This window comes from Podarcis muralis, chromosome 4, assembly GCF_964188315.1.
Source record: "Podarcis muralis chromosome 4, rPodMur119.hap1.1, whole genome shotgun sequence".
In the NCBI taxonomy this organism is placed as follows: domain Eukaryota; kingdom Metazoa; phylum Chordata; class Lepidosauria; order Squamata; family Lacertidae; genus Podarcis; species Podarcis muralis.
The window spans coordinates 91672929-91698387 of record NC_135658.1 but is presented as its reverse complement, the minus strand read 5'-3'; positions in this window follow the sequence as shown (position 1 = coordinate 91698387).

The following is a 25459-nucleotide window of genomic DNA, read 5'->3' as shown; positions in this document are numbered from 1 at the left end:
CACTCATCTCACTCTATAGGCCGGGAGCCAGCGCTGTCCACAGACACTTCCGGGTCAAGTGGCCAGCGTGACAAGCTGCATCTGGCGAGCCAGCGCAGCACACATAACACCGTTTACCTTCCCTCTGGTAAGCGGTCCCTATTTATCTACTTGCACCCGGGGGTGCTTTCGAACTGCTAGGTTGGCAGGCGCTGGGACCGAATGGTGGGAGCGCACCCTGCCGCGGGGGTTCGAACCGCCGACCATGCGATCGGCAAGTCCTAGGCACTGAGGTTTTACCCACAGTGCCACCTGCGTCCCTTCCAGCCCTTAGGGAACCACTAATAGTGCTTTCCCTGACTATCTCAGGGATCTCTTGAGACAGAGAGTTTTGAATAAAGCAAAAATTGGAAGCCTATGGTACCTCAGATGCTGTCATGCTATTTTTATTTCAATCGATACCGATAGTTAATGGAACAGGACACGTCAAACAATGGCAAAAAGATATATCTAAGTTTGCCTGGCAGGGGAAGAAACCTAGGATTAAATATAAATTGTTAACAGAGGCAAAAGAAAGAGGTGGATTTGCCTTACTGCCTTACTGAAATTATACTATGAAGTGTCCTGTATCTGTTGGTTTAGAGAATGGATGAGCTTAAATAATCCAGATATTTTAGATCTGGAAGGTTATAATAACCGATTTGGGTGGCATGTATATCTTTGGTTTGAGAAAATGAAGGTTCATAAAGTTTTTTTGAATTATATTGTTAGGAAATCAATATACTGTATATGGGAAAAGTATAAGAATTTATTGGAAAAGAAGAGCCCATGGTGGATATCACCACTAGAATCACTCTCAGTTTAAAAAATAAATATGGAAAAAGTGGGCAAATATAGAGAGTTGCTGGTGGAGGAGGGAAATCAGTTGACACTGAAGAGCTATGAGAATATAAGGCATTTGTTAACTGATTGGCTCCAATATCATCAGCTAAATGACATTTTTAAAATGGATAAAGGAGTGGGATTTAGGAAAGAACTTTCAAGATTACAAAAAGACTTGTTGGAAAAGGTTCTGTCAAAAATATATAAAATGTTGCTGGAATGGGAGACAAAAGATGAAGGAGTAAAATCTGTAATGATACACTGGGCAAAAGATGTGGGTCATAATATACAACTTGATTCATGGGAAAAGTTGTGGAATGTGGATTTAAGATTTACTGCTTGCTGTTCATTAAAAGAGAATTATATCAAAATGATGCACCAATGGTACTTAACCCCTACAAGACTTGCAAAAATGTATAAGAAAATGTCTAATATGTGTTGGGAATGTAAGGCTAATGAAGGGACATTTTATCATAAATGGTGGACCTGTAAATTAGCAAAAGCCCTATGGGAAATGATTTATAATGTGTTTAAAAAATGTTTAAAATAACTTTTGCTAAAAAACCAGAGGCTTTTCTATTAGGTATAATAGAAGAAATACTGAAGGAGGAAAAGGTCCTACTTATGTATGTGATGACAGTGGCAAGAATGTTATATGCCCAGGGATGGAAGGAAGAAAGAACCCCATCGAAAGAAGAATGGATATTGAAGAATGGATATTGATAATGAAGAATGGATATTGATGGACTATGCCAAAATAGCGAAATTGACTGGGAAGATATAATTATTGGAAACCAGGGAGAGGGATGGAGGGAAGTCCGAGGGTTAGAAGAACCCCCATAAAAATACTGAGATTGTTTGTGGACTAATGCAAATAATAATGTATGTAAAAACTTTTAAAATAAAATCTATATATAAAAAGCAAAAAATGGAAGTCTATGGTACCTCATATGTTGTCAGACATCATACCCAGCTGGCATGGCCAATAGTCAAAGATTGTGAGAGATGCAGTATTGGAATTTTTGCAAGTCCACAAGTTCCCAATCCCTGATGTAAAGTATCATCACACACTTCATATCAATCAAATACCTTTATTGGCAGCACAGTATAAAACATTTCAAGTAACTGGAACAATTAAACAGACAAGGGTGAAGCTATCAACGGTTATAAGGTCGTGTGCATCTGCATATTCTGCTATGCCCTGACTTTTTCCAGAAAGGATAGTTCATTGGGAACCCTTTCGGGTAAAATTGTGGCTAAAAAGGAAGCTACTAAAGCAGAAATATCTTTGTCCCGATCTGCCGGGAGAAACCTTATTTGGCTTCTTCTTGGAGTTGTGGATGTCCAACATTTTGCTCAGCATCAGTTGGCGAGGTCTGCTGTGTAAATCTAAGATAATGTGGTCCATTGAATCAGGCACGTCTTGATTGCAGGCACACAAACGGACTTGAAATGGAATGTACACACTTCATATTACATCCTATTGTAACATAATGCAACATTGATGTGCCAAAGCTGACATTATGTACAAGGTAATCTATATGGGATGTGGCACATTCTTTTTTTTTTTTAAGAATTACAGGGTCTAGTAAAACAGAAATGCTATATTCTTAGCAAAACGTTTCCACTTCCATCTTCTTCCGTTGTCATAACAATGACGCTGTTTGCAAGGTGGCAGTTATAGAGCTTTGGGGATGGATGCTGAGAAAGCTCTTCTGAGTTTGCTAACAATGGGTAGCTTTCTCTGATTGCCAGGTGATGGTTAGGAGATGCTGGCAATCAGAGAAAGCTACCCATTGTTAGCAAACACAGAATGGCTTGCTAAAGCTATCAACAAGCCTCTTGTCACAGCATTTCGCCAGCTTCCCAATCTATTAGTGAGGGCTGCATTTAAGCCATCTATCAGCAATCCAAGATCTCATCCTTGTTATTCCAAGTGCTGTATCGCCTTTGTCAATCTCGTGGAGACGGCTACCTTCAAAAGCACCAGGTTGGGTAGTCCTTTCTTTCTCACTGTACTCAAAACAATGGTAGAATTTTGAGTAAAGCACAGGTGGAGGACACAGAAATTATTAGCTTTTTTAAAGAAGCAAACCAGTTTTAACCGAGAAATAGCAGAGATGGGTATAACACATCCCAACTCCCTTCTCAAACTTTGTTTTAAACTGAAATTTCCTCTCTGCTCACTCTACTGAAACCTCTGTTATTGTTTAAAATCACCAATTTTCCCCTTTCTGTTTTCCTTCTTCCCTGCTTTATTCAAACTTCTGCTCCTGTTTAAAAGTTCAATTTTCCTCTCAGTATCTCTCCCTTCTTGCTTTAGTCAGACTTCTGCTGTTGTTTAAAACGGCCTTTTACTCTGTGTGTTTCTGCCCATCTACCTCCTCTTTTGCTTCCCTCCCCCATTTCTCCAATGTGAGATGCACAATGATAGGCTTGCATATAAAAAAGGTAAAGGGACCCCTGACCATTAGGTCCAGTTGTGACCGACTCTGGGGTTGCAGTGCTCATCTCACTTTATTGGCCGAGGGAGCCGGTGTACAACTTCCAGGTCATGTGGCCAGCATGACTAAGCCACTTCTGGTGAACCAGAGCAGCACACAGAAACGCCGTTTACCTTCCCGCCTATTTATCTACTTGAACTTTGACATGCTTTCGAACTGCTAGGTTGGCAGGAGCAGGGACCGAGCAACGGGAGCTCACCCCGTTGTGGGGATTTGAACTGCCGACCTTCTGATCGGCAAGTCCTAGGCTCTGTGGTTTAACCCACAGCGCCACCCGCACCCCTATTAGGCTTACATATACACTCATATATATTCACTGTTGTTCCAGTAGAAGCTGTTCATTGGTATTTGCATTAATTTAAAATGTGACATGTGCACATAGACTTGGCACTGTTAATGTTCTATTCCAAATGAATAAGATTAATAAGGAAACAGAAATAAGATATATGAGCCATCTTGGTGCCCTGAAAGCGGGGACTCGTTCCATTATTTGTTTGGCATCTATTCAGTGCACAACTTTGTTCTGTATTTCTAATGGCCTGCATTAACTTGGCTTTAATCAGCATTAGTTTATACCATTAATCATCTGGTTTCCCTGATTTAATCCAAATTAATTAAATACTTTTCTCTGATGGAGAAGACACTAAGGATGCCAGCCTCAACACTTTCCTCTTGTAAATCTTTCCTGTGTCCTTAAAGAAATTCATTTACGTTATTTATCAGCTAAACCTTTGTCACTCTGTACTGAGACCTGATTTTTCTAAAGATAACTTTATTCAATATGCATTCAGCTTGAACAACTTGGGTATTCCAAGAAGGAATAATCTGAAATTGTTTTCATAGTGCCACATAATGGGTTAGCAGGAAAACAGCACTTCTCTCTCTCTCTCTCTCTCTCTCTCTCTCTCTTTAATTTTACAACTAAAATCAATTGTGTCTGCTGTCTAGATCAGTACTTATTTGAAGGTTACTTTTTGTGTTTCATGAGCAGTGTCACAGAAGAGCATTTGGATGAAAGATTGCAAAATGTCTGGGGGGAAGCGGTAGATATTTGTTGTTCTGCACAACGTGCATAAAAAGTAAGAAAATACTATAATAAGAAACTAGGGGAAATGCAGTGAAACATTATGATAGCATTCATCCTCTGTGCTAAGTCCCTGTGCATGGTGTAGTGGTTAAGAGCTGTGGACTTGTAATCTGGTAACTGGGTTCGTGTCCCTGCTCCTCCACATGCAGCTGCTGGGTGACCTTGGGCTAGTCACACTTCTCTCTGAGGTCTCTCAGCCTCACTCACTTCACAGAGTGTTTGTTGTGGGGGAGGAAGGGAAAGGAGACTGTGAGCCACTTTGAGACTCCTTAGGATAGTGATAAAGCAGGATATCAAATCCAAACTCTTCTTCTTCTTCTTAAGACCATTGGCCCATCTAATTCAGTATGGTCTAGTTTGACAGGCCATGGCTTCCCAGGATTTCAGACAGAAATTCTCTCCCAAACCTGCCTGGAGATGCTGGGGATTGACCTTGAGACATTCTGTATACAAAGCAGAGGCTCTCCTACTGAGTCATGTACATTTCCCACAAAATCAAGAGTTATGCTACAGAATGATCACTCCAAAACTGAACTCCACAGCAGGATTTGGCCTTCAAAATACCCTCAGTTGACACCCAACTACCGATCTGGTTTACTAGACATTTTCAATCAATATATCCCATCCATAGGCACCTTGGCAATGATTTCTGAAGCCACTATGTATATCCATCTCCTCCCACTGATCAGAATTGGATAGGAAACCTTCCTTATAGTGGAGCCTTTGGAGAGTTGCTGAAGACTTTGGGGTTTTGCCTTATCACATTTTCCCCTTACTAAGCAGCTGTAGGCATTTGTCTTTAATAGAAGAGCTAACACATCCTTTGGCTTTTTGTTTCTGTCTTCCAAATGTGACCTTCATAGGTCTCAGCTAATCCAAGTCACTCCTCATTGACTTTCAATCTCAGAATCATTGGATGATATGAGATTTCTATCTAGGTCTTGGGAGACTGCCAGGTCATAGCATCCCACATGGGCATGTGCTACAAAAGTATAATGACCTATTAGGTCAGGCATAGCCAACCTTTTGAGGCCTTGGAGCACGTATGCCTTGGAGCATGAAATGCCTTCATGCATTTAGGCTTGAAAAAAAGAAGCTTGTTCTGTGTATTTCAACTCTAATGGGGGGTGGGAGTGATCTTGATGGAGAATGGGGTGGAGGAGGCAAAAGTTAACTTTCCTTCCCAGCTGTAATCTCCAGGATAACAATTAGGCTTTTAAAAACATTCTCTTGAAGCCAACAGAAAGGTTTTTCCCAAGCATTTCCCACAACATCTGGAGGTCACCAGCCTTAGGAACAGTGGTGTAAGGAGTGCCTGCTGGAGCCAGGCCCTGTGACTGGAAGGGCTTCGCAAGACTGGGGCTTTCCTAAGTTTGTTCTGAAGAGGCAAGGCACGGCCACACAGGTGAGGCCAATTGGTAACTCACAGCACCTGGTGGCAAGAGCCAGGAAGAGACATAAGTTCAGCATTTCCCTTTGGCTGTTTGCCACAGCAACACGCTTCCTGCCTTGCTGCGTTTGGCTTCTTTACGCCTTGCTTCTGGATCCTTGGACCCTTGGCTTCTTGACACCTTGCTTCCTGATCCTCGGACCCTTGGCTTCCTGACTCCCGTTCCTGCTCCCACCCCACCGTCTTGCCTCTGGTCCCGACATCCTCAGCTGGGACTTCAACCTCCTGTAAACCTGACCATGACAAGTGGTCTAACTGAACTCACCAAGTGGTCAAGGGGTGCTTTGAAGGGTGTGTGTGTCTCAAATCACTTCCATGCCACATGCAGGCTTCAAGAAAGCTTCCTGTGGGCTATGGTGCAAAGGCTTCCTTCAATTCTCCAGGATAGTAATTTGATTGAAGGTGGGTGGGGGTGACCACATTTTTTGCAGAAATGGAAAGGTTTTATTCCGAGCCTTACTGCAGTGGGCTGGTGAGTCAAGGGGTGTGTTTCCCAGCTGGGGAGGGAAGGGTTAATTGGAAAGCTTCTCTCCCATCTAATTTCAGCTAGGGGAGGAGAGGGAGAATAGGATGGGCATCAAGTAAGGTCTTGCTACATTGGTCATCCCAATGTTAGACTTCTCCCTGATTTTGTGATTCCTCGGAGGAATCAATAATCAAGCAGTTGTGGGTTATCGATGTGCATGTCTGTGCATGTTCACTGTGATAGTTCTCAGGCCCTGTGAGCCTGACACAGGTCATCTTCATCTCTTTGTCCTGATTTCCTCCCGATTCCCCTACCCTCGGTCATCTTGTAGAGCACGGTTTCCCGAGACTGGAACATCTCCAACCTTTAATTTCCCTCATTGCATCTGGACTGATTGATAACATTACAAGCTTGAAAGCTGATTTAAATATTATGGCCTTAAAGTGGAGGATGCTGAGAAACACATAAATGTGCTGGTGCTCCATATGGCAAGCATACAATTTAAAGGGCTCTCTAAATCCACACAGTGCCTGCTTGCAGCATTATGTGGACACCACCTTGAATATAGAGTAATGGCCTGCAGAACCAACTATGCATCAGTGCACAAGATATTTTCAAACACTGCACCTGTAAAAAGTGGGGCAGACATAGGCAAATGCCTTTTTGTGCTTTCCAAACTGAGTATATTTCAGTTGCCCCTGAGATGGGAGAGGAGTGTGATTCAGGTTGCATTTATAGGCAAACCTACCTTGACTAGTCTTCCACAAAAGTTGGCCAAAGATGGTAGTAGCAAATGACCACTTTTGACGCTAAATTCAAGTTTGTACTTTAGTAAAAGTAAAATTACTTTTTCCAGTGGTGGTGGAAGAATGAATGTGCACCTTATCCTTCCTCCATCAAACAGATTATCAGATACAGGAAGTGAGTGCTCCATCTTAATATTTGATTGTCAATTCTAATTACTCCTGTCTCCTAACTCTAAGTTCTTGAATCAGGTGTTCGCACAGTTAGACATTCATATGGAGTGCCTGTTTCATATGAGATGTTATGTGCATGATTGATGAGTCAGGATGGATGAATCTGTCAATTTTGGTTTCTCACAGTTACTCATTTTAAATCTTAAGTCCATATCTCTGCATTTCTACATCAGTCAGTGATTTTCTTTTTTTAAAAAAAATGTATGAGACTTCACCAGCATTTTAGTCTTCATGTCTAATAATATGCACATTGTGTGTGCAATTGTGCCTAGTATACATATTTCTGCAAGCAGCTTTCCCTAATTAAAAATAGTTTGAATAAGATTTTCACAAATATAGGCATTGTTGTGCATACTTTCCATGTTATGTACACATTTCCGTACCCACTATATAGTTGGTGAAATGCACCACAAAATTCAGGGAAGGGTGAATTCCCAAGGGTACTGTATTTCAGTTTGTGTATTGTTTCAAAAGTGCAAATCAGATCATTTCACATTAAAAGGTGAACTGAAATCAACTTTCTTCCCCGCCCCTGATAATGACCGAGGGTGTGCTTGCATGGAGATGGGCATGTACACACATGGTGAAGAGGAACTCAGTCTTAGCTGGCATATAAGACAGGTCTTTTAAGAAGGGAGGGGAAATGCAATTTTGCAGATGATAAGAACAGAACCAAAGTCCCTCCCAAATGGATCTGCTTTTTAAAGTGACACACAGACTGCAATCATCCTTTGTCTTTCTAGCACTGAATTCATGTATCAACCAAAGGGCTCTGAAGCAAATAATAATTTCAGGGATTACAAAATCTGGCCTTGAACAATTCTGTATAATTACAATGTGGGCTGATTTTCTGATATATAAAGATATCTTTAGCGGGGGGGGGGGGAGAGCTACTATCTCATTTATTATTGGTGTCCTACCTTTTCACAAAATTCGCTGAGGCAGAGTGTGGGATGGGTTGCGGGGGGAATGGGGATGTGTGAGAACAATCATCAGGCCTGAAAGGCATCTTCAGTTTTTGATTAAGTGGCAAAGCTATTTCGAAGAAATCCATATGAGGATTTGCCATTAGGAGTCTACCCAGATGCCATTTCAGCTTTTCTGTGAAGCTAGAAATCTGGAAGAGTTCATCACTCTCTCTCTAAATCAGAGGTTCCTCAAAGGGATAACAGAAATATAGACCTTCCCCCTCCTTCCAAAATAAAACTGTGACAGTTCTTGCTATAGTCCTCTAAAGACATGGTGAGCTTTTATTACATTGCCAATAGGAGTTTCATTTCCACATAAATGCCAAAATAAGGATAGAAACGTTTTGTGCAAAGCTCCATCAATCAGTTCAAGGGTGGGGAGGATAAATCGTGTCTGGCCAGATGCTCTGCTCAAATCAAGATGAATTTCAGTAAAAGTAGGAGGCCTTTGGGGGTGATGGAAAAGGGAAATACCAAAAAGATAGTATCTTGGACTGCAAGAGGTATTGACATCCCCCCTCTTTTATTACTTAGTAGCACTTTAAAATTGTCCACGCTGGAGGCTGATGGCACACTTTTTTATTGCGGTGTGTGTGTGTGTGTGTGTGTGTGTGTGTGTGTGTGTGTTTAGCTCATTTTCTTAAGTAATGGCAAGATTCCCCTGGGTACATATCTTTTTGTTACTTGATCCAAAATGTTCCACATTCTTCTCAAAGTCCAGGCTGCCCAATTTGTGGCCTGTCATGCAAAACATAGGACACAGCTGTATATAGTAGACCACCAATGCCTAGTTTTTGTTGTCTGCCTGGGACTGCAATGTATGGGTGAATCGTAGGATTGTAGAGTTAGAAGGGATCTTGAGAGTCATCTAGTCCAATCCCCTACAATGCAAGCCTCTCAACTAAAGCATCCATGACTATTGGCCATCCAACTTCTGCTTTGAAACCTCCAGTGAAGGTTCACTGGAGTCCACCACCTTCTGAGGGAATGTATTCCACTGTCAAACAGCTCTTAGTGTCTGAAAGTTATTCCTGATGTTTAGTCAGAATTTCCTTTCTCATAACTTGAATCCATTGGTTTGGGTCCTAGCCTCCAGAGAGAATGATATTTGCTCCATCTTTCCTGTGACAGCCCTTTAGATATTTGAAAATAGCTATCACATCTCTCAGTCTCTTCTTATCCATACCCAACTACCCAATTCCTCATAAGGATTGTTTCCACACCTTTCATCACCTTTGCCACCCTCCTCTGCACACATTCTACCTTGTCAATATCCTTAAATTGTGCTGCCAAGAACTGAACACAGTACTCCAGCTGTGGTCTGACCAAGGCAGATCACTACCACAACTTCCCTTGATCGGAAAGTGTACTTTTGATGCAGCCTCAAATACCATTCACCTTTTTTGCTGCTGCATCACACTGTTGACTTGTGTAAAGCTTGTTTGCTGGTGGTGTTCTACCATTCAACACTTATCGGCCATTCATGGGAAGTTGTGATTAGGGATTGGTTGATCTGTCAGTTTTGGTTCTCTCAGATTTTCATTTTCACCCCTTCAATTTTCCACATTTCCATGTTTGCCATTTTTTTAAAGTTCTCATGAAAACCATAGGCATTTTCAATGTGGATTTCTCATAATACACACAGTTTTGTAAGAAATTATGTGTAACATAAACATCTTTGAAAAGCATATTTCCCCTCATATTTCTATTTTCTTTAATATAATGCATTTCTGTACATTTCATTCATTCACTAATATAAGCATTTTTATGTACACTTTATCTCAGCATAGGGATTTTTGTACATACTGCTTGGCTGGAGAACAACACTGTAAACATGGAGAGGTGCAAAAATTTGAAGGACACGTTTCATTTTACATATTGTTTGAGAAAGTGTGAATCAGGTATGTTGTTGTTGTTGTTGTTTAGTCGTGTCCGACTCTTCATGACCCCATGGACCGGAGCACGCCAGGCACTCCTGTCTTCCACTGCCTCCCACAGTTTGGTCAAACTCATGCTGGTAGCTTCAAAAACACTGTCCAACCATCTCGTCCTCTGTCGTCCCCTTCTCCTTGTGCCCTCCATCTTTCCCAAGGGTCTTTTCCAGGGAGTCTTCTCTTCTCATGAGGTGGCCAAAGTATTGGAGCCTCAGCTTCACTATTTGTCCTTCCAGTGAGCACTCAGGGCTGATTTCCTTAAGAATGGATAGGTATATTCACCTTTAAATGAATTCAACTGAATTGACTGTCTCCCTCATTCCTAGTCATGACTGCATTCCAACTTCCACTTAGTAGAAGAGGACAACCATTCTAACACACATGGAGGTACATATGGCACAGCTTAGTGTTATATGAGCTTGTGCTTGCTCCCAACATGTGCTCCGTGGTGTTGCCCTTGCTCTGGTGTGAGGATTATAAGATCAGTATGGGGCACATAGATGAGTAATGTGGTTTCTGTAAATGCTGGAAGAATTTTCAGTGATGCGGGTGTCAAATAATACGGCTTGCAGTTATTTTTGTCGATGTTAATTGTAACTGATTTGATTTCAGCCTCTCTTGGTAATGAGGGCACAACACACAAATGAGCTGCAGTTCTAGCAATCAAGGATCATCTTTGATTTACATTTGTCTGGGATTTAGCAAAGCTTAAGTAGAGACAACTAGTGCAAAATGTCTTCAAAATGTCATGCTCTGAATCTGAAATCTGCTCCTTTGTAAATTAACTTCGCTTCCTACTAAATCACCATGTGATTTTTATTTTTCACAAATATTGAAAGCTTGTAAAATGAGGGAAATCTCATAATGTAACTAATGTGGCAATTCCACCAATATCGTTGTGTTTATTGCCTTCATTTTTATTTAGCTCAACTTTTGTTGGCATAATGGGAAGACAAAAGCATTCATAAGCAGATGCAATGGTGCAACAATTTTCTTTTCCCTTTCTGAAATCAATTTAGTCATGCAGTTTTGATCATAGTTCATTGGGACAATTTGCTAATGAAGTGGAGAACAGTCGGCTAATGAAGAAATCATGCACTTAGACTTACCATTTCCATAAACACATAATTATTGTGGCAAAAAGAGTGCTGGAAACATGGTGCATAATGTATTATCCTTTCTAAGCATTATGACAGATGTTGGATGGTTTTGATTGGACTTTACTTTTCAGAATATTTCCCCCCCTGTCTTGTCAAGCCTACTGTTTCTGGGAGATGTGGGGTTGGCATGTGGGGGTGTCCCTGGTCCTGAATGGAGTAACTGTGCCCCTGAAGGACTAGGTGTGCAGTCTGGGAGTCATTTGGACTCACAGCTGTCCATGGAGGCACAGATTAATTCTGTGTCCAAGGTGGCTGCATTGGGACACTGGCTGGGACCCTACCTGCCTGCACACTGTCTCTCCAGAGTGGTATATGCCCTGCTTATCTCCTGCGTTTAGACTACTGCAACACACTCTACATGGGGCTATCTTTGAAGGTGACCCAAAAACTACAACTAATCCAGAATGTAGGAGCTTGACTGCTGACTGGGAGCGGCCACTAGGACCATATAACACCAGTCCTGAAAGACCTACATTGACTCCCAGTATGTTTCCAAGCACAATTCAAAGTGTTGGTGCTGACCTTTAAAGCCAAAAATGGTCTTGGCCCTGTATACCTGATGGAGCGTCTCCACCCCCATCATTCAGCCCGGACATGGAGATTTATCTCCAAGAGCCTTCTGGCGGTTCCCTCAATGTGAAAAGTGAGGTTACAGGGAACCAGGTAGAGGGCCTTCTCGGTAGTGGCACCCAACCTGTGGAATGCCCTCCCATCAGATGTCAAGGAGATACAACCTTTAGAAGACATCTGAAGACAGGTCTGTATAGGAAAGTTATAATAACAAGAACAATTTCTTTATACCCCGCCCATCTGGCTGGCTTTCCCCAGCCACTGTGGGAGGCTCCCAACAAAATATTAAAAGCACGATAAAATGTTAAACATTAAAAACTTCCCTAAACTCGGCTGCCTTCAGATGTCTTCTAAAAGTCAGATAGTTGTTTATTTCCTTGACATCTGGTGGGAGGGTCTTTCACATGGTGGGCACACTGTTTGGTCTTACTGTGTTTTAATTTGTTGGAAACCATCCAGAGTGGCTGGGGCAACCTAATAAGACAGGCAGGGTAAACTACTACTACTACTACTACTACTACTACTACTAAAAATAATAAGCACTCTATAAGCCCTGCTAGCTGGAATAGCCCACTAGTTGGAAACCAATTGTGTAGAAGTTACTTAGTAAACAATCCTAACCACATCTACTCAGAATTAAGTCCTATTGAATTGAAAGGTTGAGCATTTTCTTTGGATATATAAGCTATCCAAATTAAGAGATAATTATGAAGTGAGAATGCTTTGCTGTCATTTTAGCTCATCTATCAAATGCAGGTGTTGAATTCATTCAGAGTACAGTGCTGGAAGGTTCGTCATGTTGCCATAGTCCGATGTGCTATTTGACAGGCAGAACAGAAGATACTGCAGGAAAGAAAAGCAGTGTCATATATTCAGACTGAGTTCTTGGTAATCTGGAATGCATCTACTCAGTCATTAAAATTCCCTGATTTCTGCAGAGCCACAGTTGAGTATTTCACAGCATGCAAATGTTATATTCAGTATTTTATTAGAGACAAGAGGAATGGGATTTAGGTGGCAATTCTCTGTTTTCACTTACCTGGGGCTAAGACAGGTAAGTGACTTACTTATGAGTAAAAATGTGAATGACTGGCCATGTTTTGAAACATTTTTAATACTGAAATTGACTCTTATTTCTTTGAGTTTGTCAACTCCAATTACTATGAATCAACCCACCAAGCATGTCCTACTCCACACAGACTGAAGTGATAATAAAATAATAAAATAATATTCACTTTTGAGGTGTCTAGATTTCCATTTGAATTTGTTCCCCTTCTCAGTTGCACGTATTAGAAAATACGTTCCTCCTTTAAATGAGACATTATTAGTATCCTAGTTCTAGGCATTAAGAAATTATTAAAATGTCCTTGTTAGTTTGTCTGTTTGTTTATTTGATTAGTTTTCTACCAAACGATGCTCAAGGCAGCTTAATAAAAATAAAATTATTCAGTGCTTACCACCTGCCCTGAGAATTAGAATTCTCTCTCTTGCAAATGTGACCCTACAGGATGTTGCATCATGGTGTGTCTTCTGTTCCAGTTTCCATGCAACTACTTTTTTCACTCCCCCCCCCCCTTGCTACTTGTGCAGGAGTTCCAATCATGCACAGCCACAATATGTGTCAGAGTGTCAGAGATAGGGCTAAAAGTGTGTTCCTACCTCAGTATGTACTGGATTATGCCCAACATTAGGGATGCAGATGGCGTTGTGGTCTAAACCATTGAGTCTCTTGGGCTCCCCATCAAATTCCCACGATGGGGTGAGCTTCTGTTGCTCTATCCCAGCTTCTGCCAACCTAGAAGTTTGAAAAGCACGCCAGTGCGAGTAGATAAATAGATACCACTTCGGCGGGAAGGTAAATGGCATTTCCATGCACTCTGCTTTCCATCACGGTGTTCTGTTGCGGCAGAAGTGGTTTTGTCATGCTGGCCACATGACCTGGAAAGCTGCCTGTGGACAAATGCCTGCTCCCTTGGCCTGAAAGTGAGATGGGCGCCACAACCCATAGTCGCCTTTACCTTTTACCTTTACCTTTTACCAGTGCTTTTTTTCTTTTAAAAAAATGCTTAGGGATACTCTCATTTCCCTACTCTTATTGAAATACCAATACTCAATACTCAATGAGGCCAAACTTAGATCCACAAAATGTTTAGGGGTATGCATCTCCCCAGAAAAAAGCACTGTCTTTTACCTATCCCCAGCATTGAGTAGCAAAAGCCCAGGGCTTGTGTGTCTCCAAGTTCTGTGCCATTAAGTTCTTACAGAGCTCTTTCAGGGTTCCACCTCTTAGGGGGTTTTTCCTTTAAATATTTTTTGTACCTGTGCATAATTCCGGGTTACCCATTAGATGTGAATCAGTATAAGCAAAGAGAGCTCCATAAAAGGTGAGTTAAGGACAAAATTGTGAATTGTTCTGCAAGCTGTTTTAGCATCTGAATTGTTCCAGAGTTTCAAACTTCTATTGGTAGACAATAGACCTAGTGGAGATTATTTCAACACAATATACTGTGGTTTGGTTGTTGCAAACTCATATCTGTCTCTGTCCTTCAGTTGGAAAAAAAAATACATGTCTATGTCTGTGTCTCTGGCTTATACTCTGATTCTCAAAGCATCATGCCAGAGCAGGTAGTACAAGGGTCTGTGCATCCTGCTTGAATGGATTCCCTTAATTGTAGTCAGCAATGAAGAAGTATCCTGCATACATCCTGTTTGGCAGTATCCCCTTAATGCCTGTAATCCCCTTACTGCTGTTACTAACAGGGGATGGCAAAATTAAATTGGAACAGTCTTTACTCTTGTTTTATACAGTCTCGTGAGGATGGGACTAGGGAGAGAGAAGGCAGATGGTAGAGGTCAACCAAGGTTGAAGAATGAAGGGAAATAGAGAAGAGGGAATTGCCAAAGACTCCAGAGTATAGGCAACTGAGAGAATGAAAGAGGAGTTAATGGGAGAACAAGATGGCAATGATTACAATCTGATTGCATGCAATTTAGGGTAATGCTAACAAATGTCCCCAAGTACAAGGGGAGAATTAAACATGGCATTAGATATGTTGCCACGGAAATTGGCAACTGCATCAAGTTCTCCTCCCCTCATCTCTCCAGAACTTTTAGGCAGGCATGGCAGTGGCAAGCAATAATGGAGAGGAAGTACAAGATGATGAGTAGAGTTGGGTAAGTCTACAGAGACATTATGGAGAGAAACAGAAGAATACTCTTTCACCACTCATGGGAGCAGCCCTCACCCACCACCAGGAACATTATGGAGAAGAACTGACTGCTCTTCAAAAGAACCAACAATGAGAACTGGCCCTCAGGATGCTCTAAGAGTTCCAATTGAATTGTAGAGAAGAAATTGACGAGCTTTTGAAATGGGTTAAACCATGGGTAGGCAAACTAAGGTCCAGGGGCCGGATCCAGCCCAATCACCTTCTAAATCCGGCCCATGGTCAGTTTGGGAATCAGTGTATTTTTACATAAGTAAAATGTGTACTTTTATTTAAAATGCATCTCTGGGTTATTTGTGGGGCATAGGAATTCATTCATTTCCCCCACCAAATATAGTCCGCGCCCCATACAAGGTCTGAGGGACAGTGGACCAGCCCCCTGCTGAAAAAGTTTGCTGACCCCTGGGTTAAACAATGAACTTGTGGAGATATATAGGTTTAGGCATAAAAGAGGTCTATGATTAATATAATAATTAAAAAATAATTATAAATAGGCAGATCCCTGAAGTGTAGGAAATGCTTTTTGCCTAAGAGAATTCACACGTTGCTACTTTAGTATTGATTCCCCCCCCCCCTTTCTTTCGCTTTTAAATGCCATGTCAATTCCGATTGCTGTTGCAACAAATTACTTTGCCAAGGAAAAGGAAACAGAATTATGACCCAGCAGGATGCTAGATTTGTTCCAGGGAGCTCCAAATTTTGATCTGTTGATCTGTACCTGCAACATTTCTCAGGGGAAGTAGCAGCTGCCAGCCTCAGCCACTGTGAGCTCAACTCTGAGATAAGGGGAAGATTGTCAAATAAACCAGCAATGGTAGACCCTGGAACATTTTGGAAAATATTGACCCTTCCAAAATCACTCCCAGTTTCCAGCAAATATAAAGTCACCCCCCTACTTTTTATTTATAAATGAATGAATAAAATATTCACTTACAAGTAATCATGCTAAGAAATGGGGAAGTCCAGGAAGACTCAAACTAGGAACTTATTCACATTAACGCCTTCACAAATACCCATCCAAAAGCAAGCCAATAGGAGGATGGTGGGTGTCAGCAAAATTACATTTATCACATCAAGAAATGTTCCACATATGCAGCTATCAAGATGGCTAACTTCCTTTCCTATAAATAATACTTATTTTAATCATAATTTTCTTATTTGTACCCTCCCCTTCTGACCTGGTTACCAGTCAGAATCAGGAAAGTCTTGATTATTGTCTTTCTATTGGTACTGGAAAAGGAAAGACCAATATCATCTTCCTTAATCTAGTGCTCCTTTCAAATGGTGGAGTTTGTTGGTTGGTTGGCTGGTTTTGTGTGTGTATCCCAGTCCATCCACTTTACATAGGTAAAGGTAAAGGGACCCCTGACCATTAGGTCCAGTCGTGACCGACTCTGGGGTTGCGGCGCTCATCTCATTTTATTGGCCGAGGGAGCCGGCGTACAGCTTCCGGGCCATGTAGCCAGCATGACTAAGCCGCTTCTGGCGAACCAGAGCAGTGCACGGAAATGCCATTTACCTTCCTGCCGGAGTGGTACTTATTTATCTACTTGCACTTTCAAACTGCTAGGCTGGCAGGAGCAGGAGTAACAGGAGCTCACCCCGTCACGGGGATTCGAACCGCTGACCTTCTGATCGGCAAGTCCTAGGCTCTGTGGTTTAACCCACAGCGGCACCCGTGTCCCTTTCCACTTTACATAGACAGAGTTAAATGCTCATAGAGAGCCCCATTTGAGCAGGGAGCTTGAGCAGGGAGCAGGGGCAATCTAGTCAGATGGATGGCATATTATTATTATTATTATTATTATTATTATTATTATTATTTATCATCATCAGAAAAGGGAGGGGGGGTTGATAGCTTAGGATGGCTGATCAAAACAGCCATCCATATTTTGCATGCCATTAATATAGCCTTTAGAATGTCCAGCAGTGTCATTCTCTTTTTGTGATTTGAAAGCTACTTTACATCACTATTAATAAATTGCTAATTTCATAAGACCAGGGCAGTCATGGCGGTGGGGGGGGGGGAGAGACAGGATGGGACTGTAGAGACAGAATCATGCTGTACAGTGCGTGACTAGAAGCTTGAGCGAGAGTGAGATCAGCAAGTGCAGAACAACTCTGAAAGGAGACAAAAACAAAAAAAACTCCAAACCAAACCAGAACTAATCCCCATACCCAACTCCTTGCAGTACCCATGTGGTGTGCTCATGCCACTCACTCTAATAATGTGCTCAGATGCACAAAAATGGAGGGGGGAAACTTTCCATATGACTTCTATTTAACTTTAGCAGAAAGTGAATCAAATCCAACTCTTAGATCCTCATGCATGAGGATTCTATTTAAATCGCTGATATCCATTCATGTGTCTCTCGGGGCAGAATTTCCTGTAGTCGCGAGGATTCTGCAATATCCCAGAGGCTTTAAAATGCCTTATTTCCTACCTGCATGCTGGGAGCCTTCAGTCACTTTCAATCTGATCACAGTGTTTCAACTGATATGGCTGTGATGCATAGATATTCCCATTAACTAGGTGAACTACAGCCTGGCTAGAAGCTACGCTGTCCCGGGCATTCACTTTCATTTATTCCTCTTAGGCAGCTTCCTTAGTTTCATCTGGAGAAGCTACATTTGTAGGAACGGCAAATTTGGGTACTTTCACATTTCATGAGCCTGGCTTTGTGATTCTCGGTGTCAGCTTAAGAAGGAATAAATTCAATAAACAAGGAGTTTTTTAAAAAAAAAAAGAAAGGAAAACATGAAGCAAAATAAGTGTGTGGTTAGATCCAACCTTAACATTTGGGGGGGGGGGTCAGATAATATCCCCCGAGTTCGGCTTGGGGCAGGAGGAGATGGAGTTTACTGCTGGCATAGAGGTGGCGTCTGACGATAAGGTGACAGACTCCTTCTGTATCACACAGAGCATCTTTCACCATAAAGCCCCAGGGCAGGTTTCAGCAATTTAAAAATCCCATATTAAAAACAGTTTTTTGTTTTTTTTTAAAAAAAATTACATCATGATTAGGGCGATGAAGACTCATTTTGCGGGAATCCGTTAAATGTGGGGTTTTCAGTGCCTAACATTGCATTGGGCCTTTTACTGCTGTTTGGCTCCACTTTGGAGTGAATCGGACGGTGTCAGATTTTTGGCAAAACCATAATCCTACGGGGTTAGGGCACTGAGGGCTCATTTTCTGAAGCGCCGTGGGGTTTTCACCACAAACATTGCAGGGAGGCATCTTCTAGTGTTTGGCATCGCTGTAGAGTGAAAGGGATGACGTCAGATTTTCAGCGAAACTATGACCCCGCAGGTTAGGGCACAGTGTTCATTTTCTTTGGCACCATGAAATGTGGAGTTTTCACAGCCAAATGTTGCAGGGGGACTTTTGCTAGTGTTTGGTGCTGCTTTTTTTTTGGGGGGGGGGGGTATCACCACAACTGGGAACTACAATTAGGGGAAGATGTGGCTATCTTAACAGGCTCAGCTACACTTGCCCTTTTTACTAAAGCTCAGCCTACACCTACATCTAGATTGTGCCCCCTGAAAAATTGTGTGCCCAGGGCCATGGTCCTCCTGACACCCCCATGCCATGCCCCTGCTTCAGATACTCGGTTTGTGGCCTCAATTAGGAAAGTTATATGCACATAGAGAGACAAACCATTTTCAGAATTTTCTTTTTCAGCAAATTGTTCCCATGTAGGAGGATTTCAGATTTAGTTGAATCATTTTGTTACAGACATGGAAGGTATGCAGCATAATCACACACACACACACACACACACACTTTGAATAATTTTCAATAGGATATAGCAAATTATTCCACCCAAGGAATCCTGGGAACTGTATTTTGCTATGAGTGCTTGGAATTTTAGCTCTGTCAGAAGTAAACCGCAGTTCCCAGCCTAGGAGCCAGCTCCTAGGGGCTGGGGTCCCTTTGCCCCCATTAAAATATTGAGGGACCTGGTCCCCCCCCCCCAGACTTTGCTATTCAAATGGTATGCCTGTATTGCGTCTTCTGATCAGTTATGCTTGGTGCGACTTTCATGGTTCCCTCCCAATATTTTATTCAAGCTGGCACACATGGTTCCCAGCATTCTCTGAAAGAAGTCATGTGCTTTAAATATGCTTTAAATTTCTGGTGCATACACAGCTGCTATCTGAATCCCTGAAAAAGAATTAAAATTACAGACCCTCCAAGTGTCCCTGTTTTCCAGGGACAGTTCCAATTTTACAGAAGCCATCCCAGTTTCTGATTTGATCCCAGAATGTCCCACTTTTCCTTAGGACATCCCTATTTTCATTGGAGAAATGTTGGAGGGTATGGAGTTATCTGATCCCTGAGACATCTGAAGGCAGCCCTGTGTAGGGAAGTTTTATAAAAAATTATTTAATGCTTTATTGTTTTTTTTTTATGCAGTATATGTTAGAAGCCGTCCAGAGTGGCTGGGGCAACCCAGTCAGATGGGTGGGGTAGTAAAATATTATGGAATAGGATGTCCTTATTTTTATCATAGAAATGTTGGAGGGTATGGAATTAGCCACTCCTGATGCTGATGTTTCAGCTATTATTCAGAGTCACTTGCATATTATTAACTGCCAAATTCCTTCCGCACAATTATCTGTGTAAGGTTGTTCTACCATGCTGTTGTGTCATAAATGGTAGCTAGGCTTCTTCTGAAGCAGAATCATGCTCAGGCTGGAGCAGAGAACGGAAACAGCAGAACACCAACCGACAATAAAAAGCCGAGCACAGCAGTGGGTTCTAAGTTGAGTGCCGTGTTCAGAGGGAAAGACAAAGTTGTTTGATCCTTCTGTTAAAGGGTGAAAATATAATGGTCTGACAGCACGGGAAAGGTGATAGCCAGGTTTTGCTAACATGCACTTGAACAGCAGGAGCAGCTTTTCCAAACCTTCCTTCTGTAAAGGGTCATTAAGAGAAAGCAGCTTTGATCAGTCACTCAGCAGAGAGGAGCTATTCTGAAATGTATTTTTTTAATTTTGTGAAGAGGGCAGTTTGAGGCTGTGTATCCATCGAAGTGCCACATTTGATGCAACGTGCAATTGACCAAGGTGTTGAGAGTCGTTCGCTGTTTTTCTTCTCTGAGATGTACAAAAAATGCTTTGTTTTCAAGAGCTTTCCTGGATTTATGCTAGTTAAGCTCCTCAAGATGGGATGAAAGGGGGAAAAAATACCCTGTTCCAATAGATTTGCAAGGTGAGCCTGACCTAGTACTTTAGAGTGCAGCGTTCAGACAATGCGATTTCAATTTATTCCGCCTAGGATCCCCTTTCTGGTAGTTTCAAAGAACACATTGATATTCTAGATAAAAAGTCATGGGAATTGCCAGTTTTTCTGCTGTTGTACACGGAATGTATCTCTGTTTTCACCACAAATCCCATGTGTGGGAAAGCTGTTGCCAGGAGCTTAAAGCAGAAATGTAAAATACAGTTCTCTGAGAACACATCCTCTGTATCTGCTTTTCAAAACTTTTTCTGGTGCAGCTAAGAAGGAGAGGATAAGCAAAATATATAATTCAGCACACACTTCTCCTCTGTATGCCCCAACAGAACTTGTGCAGGGTAAATTTGGCTCGTTGACATTAATTTTAAAGAAGACTGCTGACTTGTTGTCCTGGGAAGCACCATACCCAATAAAACCGTTGACATGGTAGCTCACAGGTTTTTTTTTACTCTCCTTTTGCTTTCATATCTCAGGTTTGATTTATTATTTTTATTATTAAATGTATATACCACTGAACATATTTAAAATATCTCTAAGCAGTGTACAAAAAACTGAAGGCAGAGGATCAGAGCCATGCTGGATTTCTGCTGGAACCCAAGGCTTCAGCTGTGGGAGAAGTAAGACCCCCTTGAGGTCTTAATGCTGTGAACCGCTCCATCATAGGCTCAGGTTGTATATATGTATAAATGAGGCATACGGTATATCATAAGTCTGCATGGTACCTCACTCCAAAGGAAATACAAAGCCTGGGTGAGGGTCTGAGACCCCTGGAAACTTGCAGCACTCAGAGATTGGCGTGGCATGCAACAGAAGCAACAACAGACAACTGAAACAAAATGTTACAAAAATACTCAGTTGCATATAAAAGTGTTGCATTGATACAAAGCTATTAATATACTAAGGAAGTCAGACTATCCTCCACCAGGGCCAGGGCCTTTTCAGTGATGGCTCTGACCTGGTGGAATGCTCTGTCCCCATGAGACTAGGGCCCTTCAGGATTTAACCTCCTTCTGTCGGGCCTCTAAGACAGAGCTATTCCTCCTGGCCTTTAATTTGAATTCAGCCTGATCTTTTATTTCCCTTCCCTTCTCTTCCCCCCTCCCCTTTTTTTTTGAAGATTATCTGCTCTGAGACCCCACAGCTAATTCTCCCCTGGCCTCCTCACTGGCCCAAGTAGGACCAATTCAGCCAGCTAGCCCTGGTGACTATCTAATGCTTATTAGATGGATTTCCCTCAAATTGATTTCTGAACTTTGAATTTTATTCTTATTCATGTTTTTATACTGTATTTTATGCTGCTTCTACAATTAAGTGTTTTAAATTTGTTGTTAGCCGCCCTGAGTCTGGTTTTCTGAACCGGGAATTGGCGGGGTATAAATAAAAATGTATATTTAATAAAATATATAAAAATTAATATCAATTCCTTTTCCTTCTGACACACCCTCTGTCAGAGACCATGTTGAGGAGAGCTGCACTGAGGAGGAATGGTGGGATACCTTCTCCCCCTGCTCCTGCTCCTGAATCTTCCCAGGAGCAGAAAGACAGTATAGATTTGGAACAGTGGTTTGCAGAGGGGCATAGTTCAGAACGCAGAAGCTGGGAAATACTGGATGGGGAACAGCTAGCAGAAGAAACACTGGAAGAGAGAGTGTTAACAGACTCACAGTCATTGGACAGCATTCCTCCACTCAGCCAAAGGTCAAGAGGGGGGGAGAGGGTACAAATTCAGTTTACAAAAATGTAAAGAAACTGAAGGGACATTCTTTCACCTTTGGTGGACGTGCCCAAGGATTAAGGCTTTCTGGGAGATGATATATAATGAAAAAGGTATTTAAATATACCTTCCTGAAGAAACCAGAGGCCTTTCTCCTGGGCATTGTCGGCCAATTGGTGCCAAAGAAGGGCAGAACTTTCTTTATGTATGCTACAACAGCAGCGAGAATACTTATTGCAAAGTATTGGAAGACACAAGATCTACCCACACTGGAAGAATGGCAGATGAAGGTGATGGACTACATGGAATTGGCGGAGATGACCGGCAGAATCTGAGACCAGGGAGAAGAATCGGTGGAAGAAGACTGGAAGAAATTTAAAGATTATCTACAGAAATATTGCAAAATTAATGAATGTTAGAATGGTGTTGGAATGAAGTTAAGTGGTCTTAGCAGCAATGTTCTTAAGTTTTAGGTAAAAATGGATTGTTAATATATGGGAACTTGAAGTAATAATATATTAAGATCAAGGATTAAGATTAGAACAAAAAGGGAAAGGATTTGCTGAATAACTGATGTGGGATGCAAAAAAGGGAGGTGTGAGGAGGTCCGGGAAATAAGTGAATGAAAGACAAGATATGGAAATACTTATTTGCTTTTAATTGTTATTCTGTTTTTTCTGTTTTTTGTATTTTATTTTTTATTTTTTTATGTTTGTTTTCTTTTGTATTACTGTAATTTTGTTTGAAACTTTAATAAATATTTTTTTAAAAAACAAAAACAAATTCAGATTACAAGATGCAAGAGTGACGTAGTTTAATAGGGACGGAAGGGAATTTCTAGGAAATGTGCCATTTGTTCTCTCACTGTGATTATTAAAGATGGTAAGATGTTCCTTTCTTTGATCTTTTTACCTACTGCCATGGGAGGAGGAAGCTGATTCCCCGAAGCCTGACACCCACCCCCAGCCTCCAGCTTCTCACCAAACAAATTCACAGCTTACCCAGAAAAGTCTTGCAATGAGAAGAATTCCTGGAATCAGTGGGCATCACCCTAGCACCTCTCTTTAGACTTTAGAGCCAGTGTGGTGTAGTGGTTAAGAGTGGTAGACTCGTAATCTGGTGAACCGGGTTCGATTCCCTGCTCCTCCACATGCAGCTGCTGGGTGACCTCGGGCTAGTCACACTTCTTTGAAGTCTCTCAGCCTCACTCACCTCACAGAGTGTTTGTTGTGCGGGAGGAAGGGAAAGGAGATTGTGAGCCACTTTGAGACTCCTTAGGGTAGTGATAAAGCGGGATATCAAATCCAAACTCAAACTCTTGCTTTTTATGGTCAGGCCTCTTCCTCAAATTGCTCTTCCTCAATTGCTGTGTCCCATCAACTGCACGCTCCACACCCAGTTTCAAGTGCATCAGGTTTGTTGAGTTTCCAAGGGCATCCAGAAGATGGGGAAAGGCCCTCCTCTACTCCCAACTCTTTCTTCACCCTCTGTCCTCTCCTCCTCCAGCTGATTTCCATGGAAGGATAGAGGGCAGAAAGAAGATTGGAATGGCCATGGTTCAGTGACAGAGCATCTGTTTTGCATGAGAAAGGCACAAGGTTCAATCCTAGCATATCCAGAATAACATTTGGGAACCCCACTTCTGAACCCTGGACAGCAGCTGCCAGCCAGTATTTGCAATACTAAGCTAGATGGTGGTTATATCATCATCATAATAGTAGTAGCAGTAAAAGTAGCAACATTAGTATAATTGCAGTAGTAGCAGTTATGGGGTGTTATGAGAGGGGTAGTACTTCAGGTGGGGTACACATCATGCTCTTTGGGGGGTAGTTTGTCACTTTTGGTCCTCACCCTGCGCTCAGCTCTCACAGGTGCCTCCCAGAAGCTATCAGCATGTGGCAGTGGCCCACACTGGGAAATGGCTTCAACTGGCTAGCTAAACAATGGGTTTCAATGGGTTCCCCCCTTCCCTTGAATGGGGAAACAGGCTGCAGAAGATTGAGTGGACAAGACCAATAGTGGGTCCAATGGTCAAGAAGACAGTTTCCACATGTGCTGTAGAGGGAAGTGAGGGGAAGACGGGGCCCATCAATCTGGGAAGGTAGCCTATCTAGAAGAAGGAAAATTCTGAACCTAGACCTCTGCTGCCTTGCAGGATATCTTCGGGAGAAGAAAGGCAAACAGATGGATGCCCACAACAGCAAGTGTCCAGCTCAGACACTGAGGTCCATCACCAGGGCCATCAGGTGGTTCCCTCACTGTGAGACATGAAGCTACAAGGAACCAGGCTGAGTGCCTTCTCGGTAGTGGCGCCCACCCAGTGGAATGCCCTCCCATGAGATGACAAACACATAAACAACTATCTGACTTTCAGAAGACATCTGAAGACAGCCCTCTTTAGGGAAGTTTTCAGTGGTTGATGTTTACTGTGTTTTGAACATTTCATTAGATGCTGCCCAGAGTGGCTGGGGCAACCCAGTCCGATAGGCAGAATAATAATAATAATAATAATAATAATAATAATAATAATGTACTATGTTGCTTATGTATGCCCGCTATTGCCATCCCACTGCCCTCCACAAATTGCAGGGCCGTCATCTGCAGGTGGAAGCCTGCTCTGCTCGTGTTGATTTCCTGTGTGATGTAGACCATGAATTGTGTGTGTTTCTTTTAAACAATTCATGCTTTGCTACAGAACACTACATGCAGATAATCTGTGTTTAAGTAGGTGATGAGGTAATTGATTTGAATGGGGGGGGGAGACTTCATTAAGAGAGCTAGGGCTTTATTAGTGCTTCATTCAGGGAGGGGGAAAATCTTTATTTGAATTCATTTTCAAACAAAGAATAGATTGGGTAATATCTACAGCAACTCTTATCGGTCTTGCTTTAATGCAAGTTAAGCTCTTTGGCAAATGAAACCTTTCCAAGCAAATAGGGCAGAATAACTCTCAATCTTTCTCTCTGCTCAATTCTTCTGAGCCAATGGTTCGAGACAAATGTAGGCAAGGCACAAACTTTGCACGCCTGCTTTACATAATTGACACTCAGAAAGTTTTGTGTTGCCACTTTTGTACGTTGATGGACGAAAGCTCGGAGCAGAGCGGAGCAAATTATCATTTCTGACAGACAATGATTTCTGAGGTTTCTGTTTTCCTGTAATCAAGATGCTGCTGATAAGGAACATGAAAATTATCGTTCCAAACATCACAATGCAGAATTGAACAGTTGGTATTTTCTGGAGAGCATTTAAAAATGTTTCTCTTGCTTTGGCAGGGCATTCTAGCATGAAAGAGAAT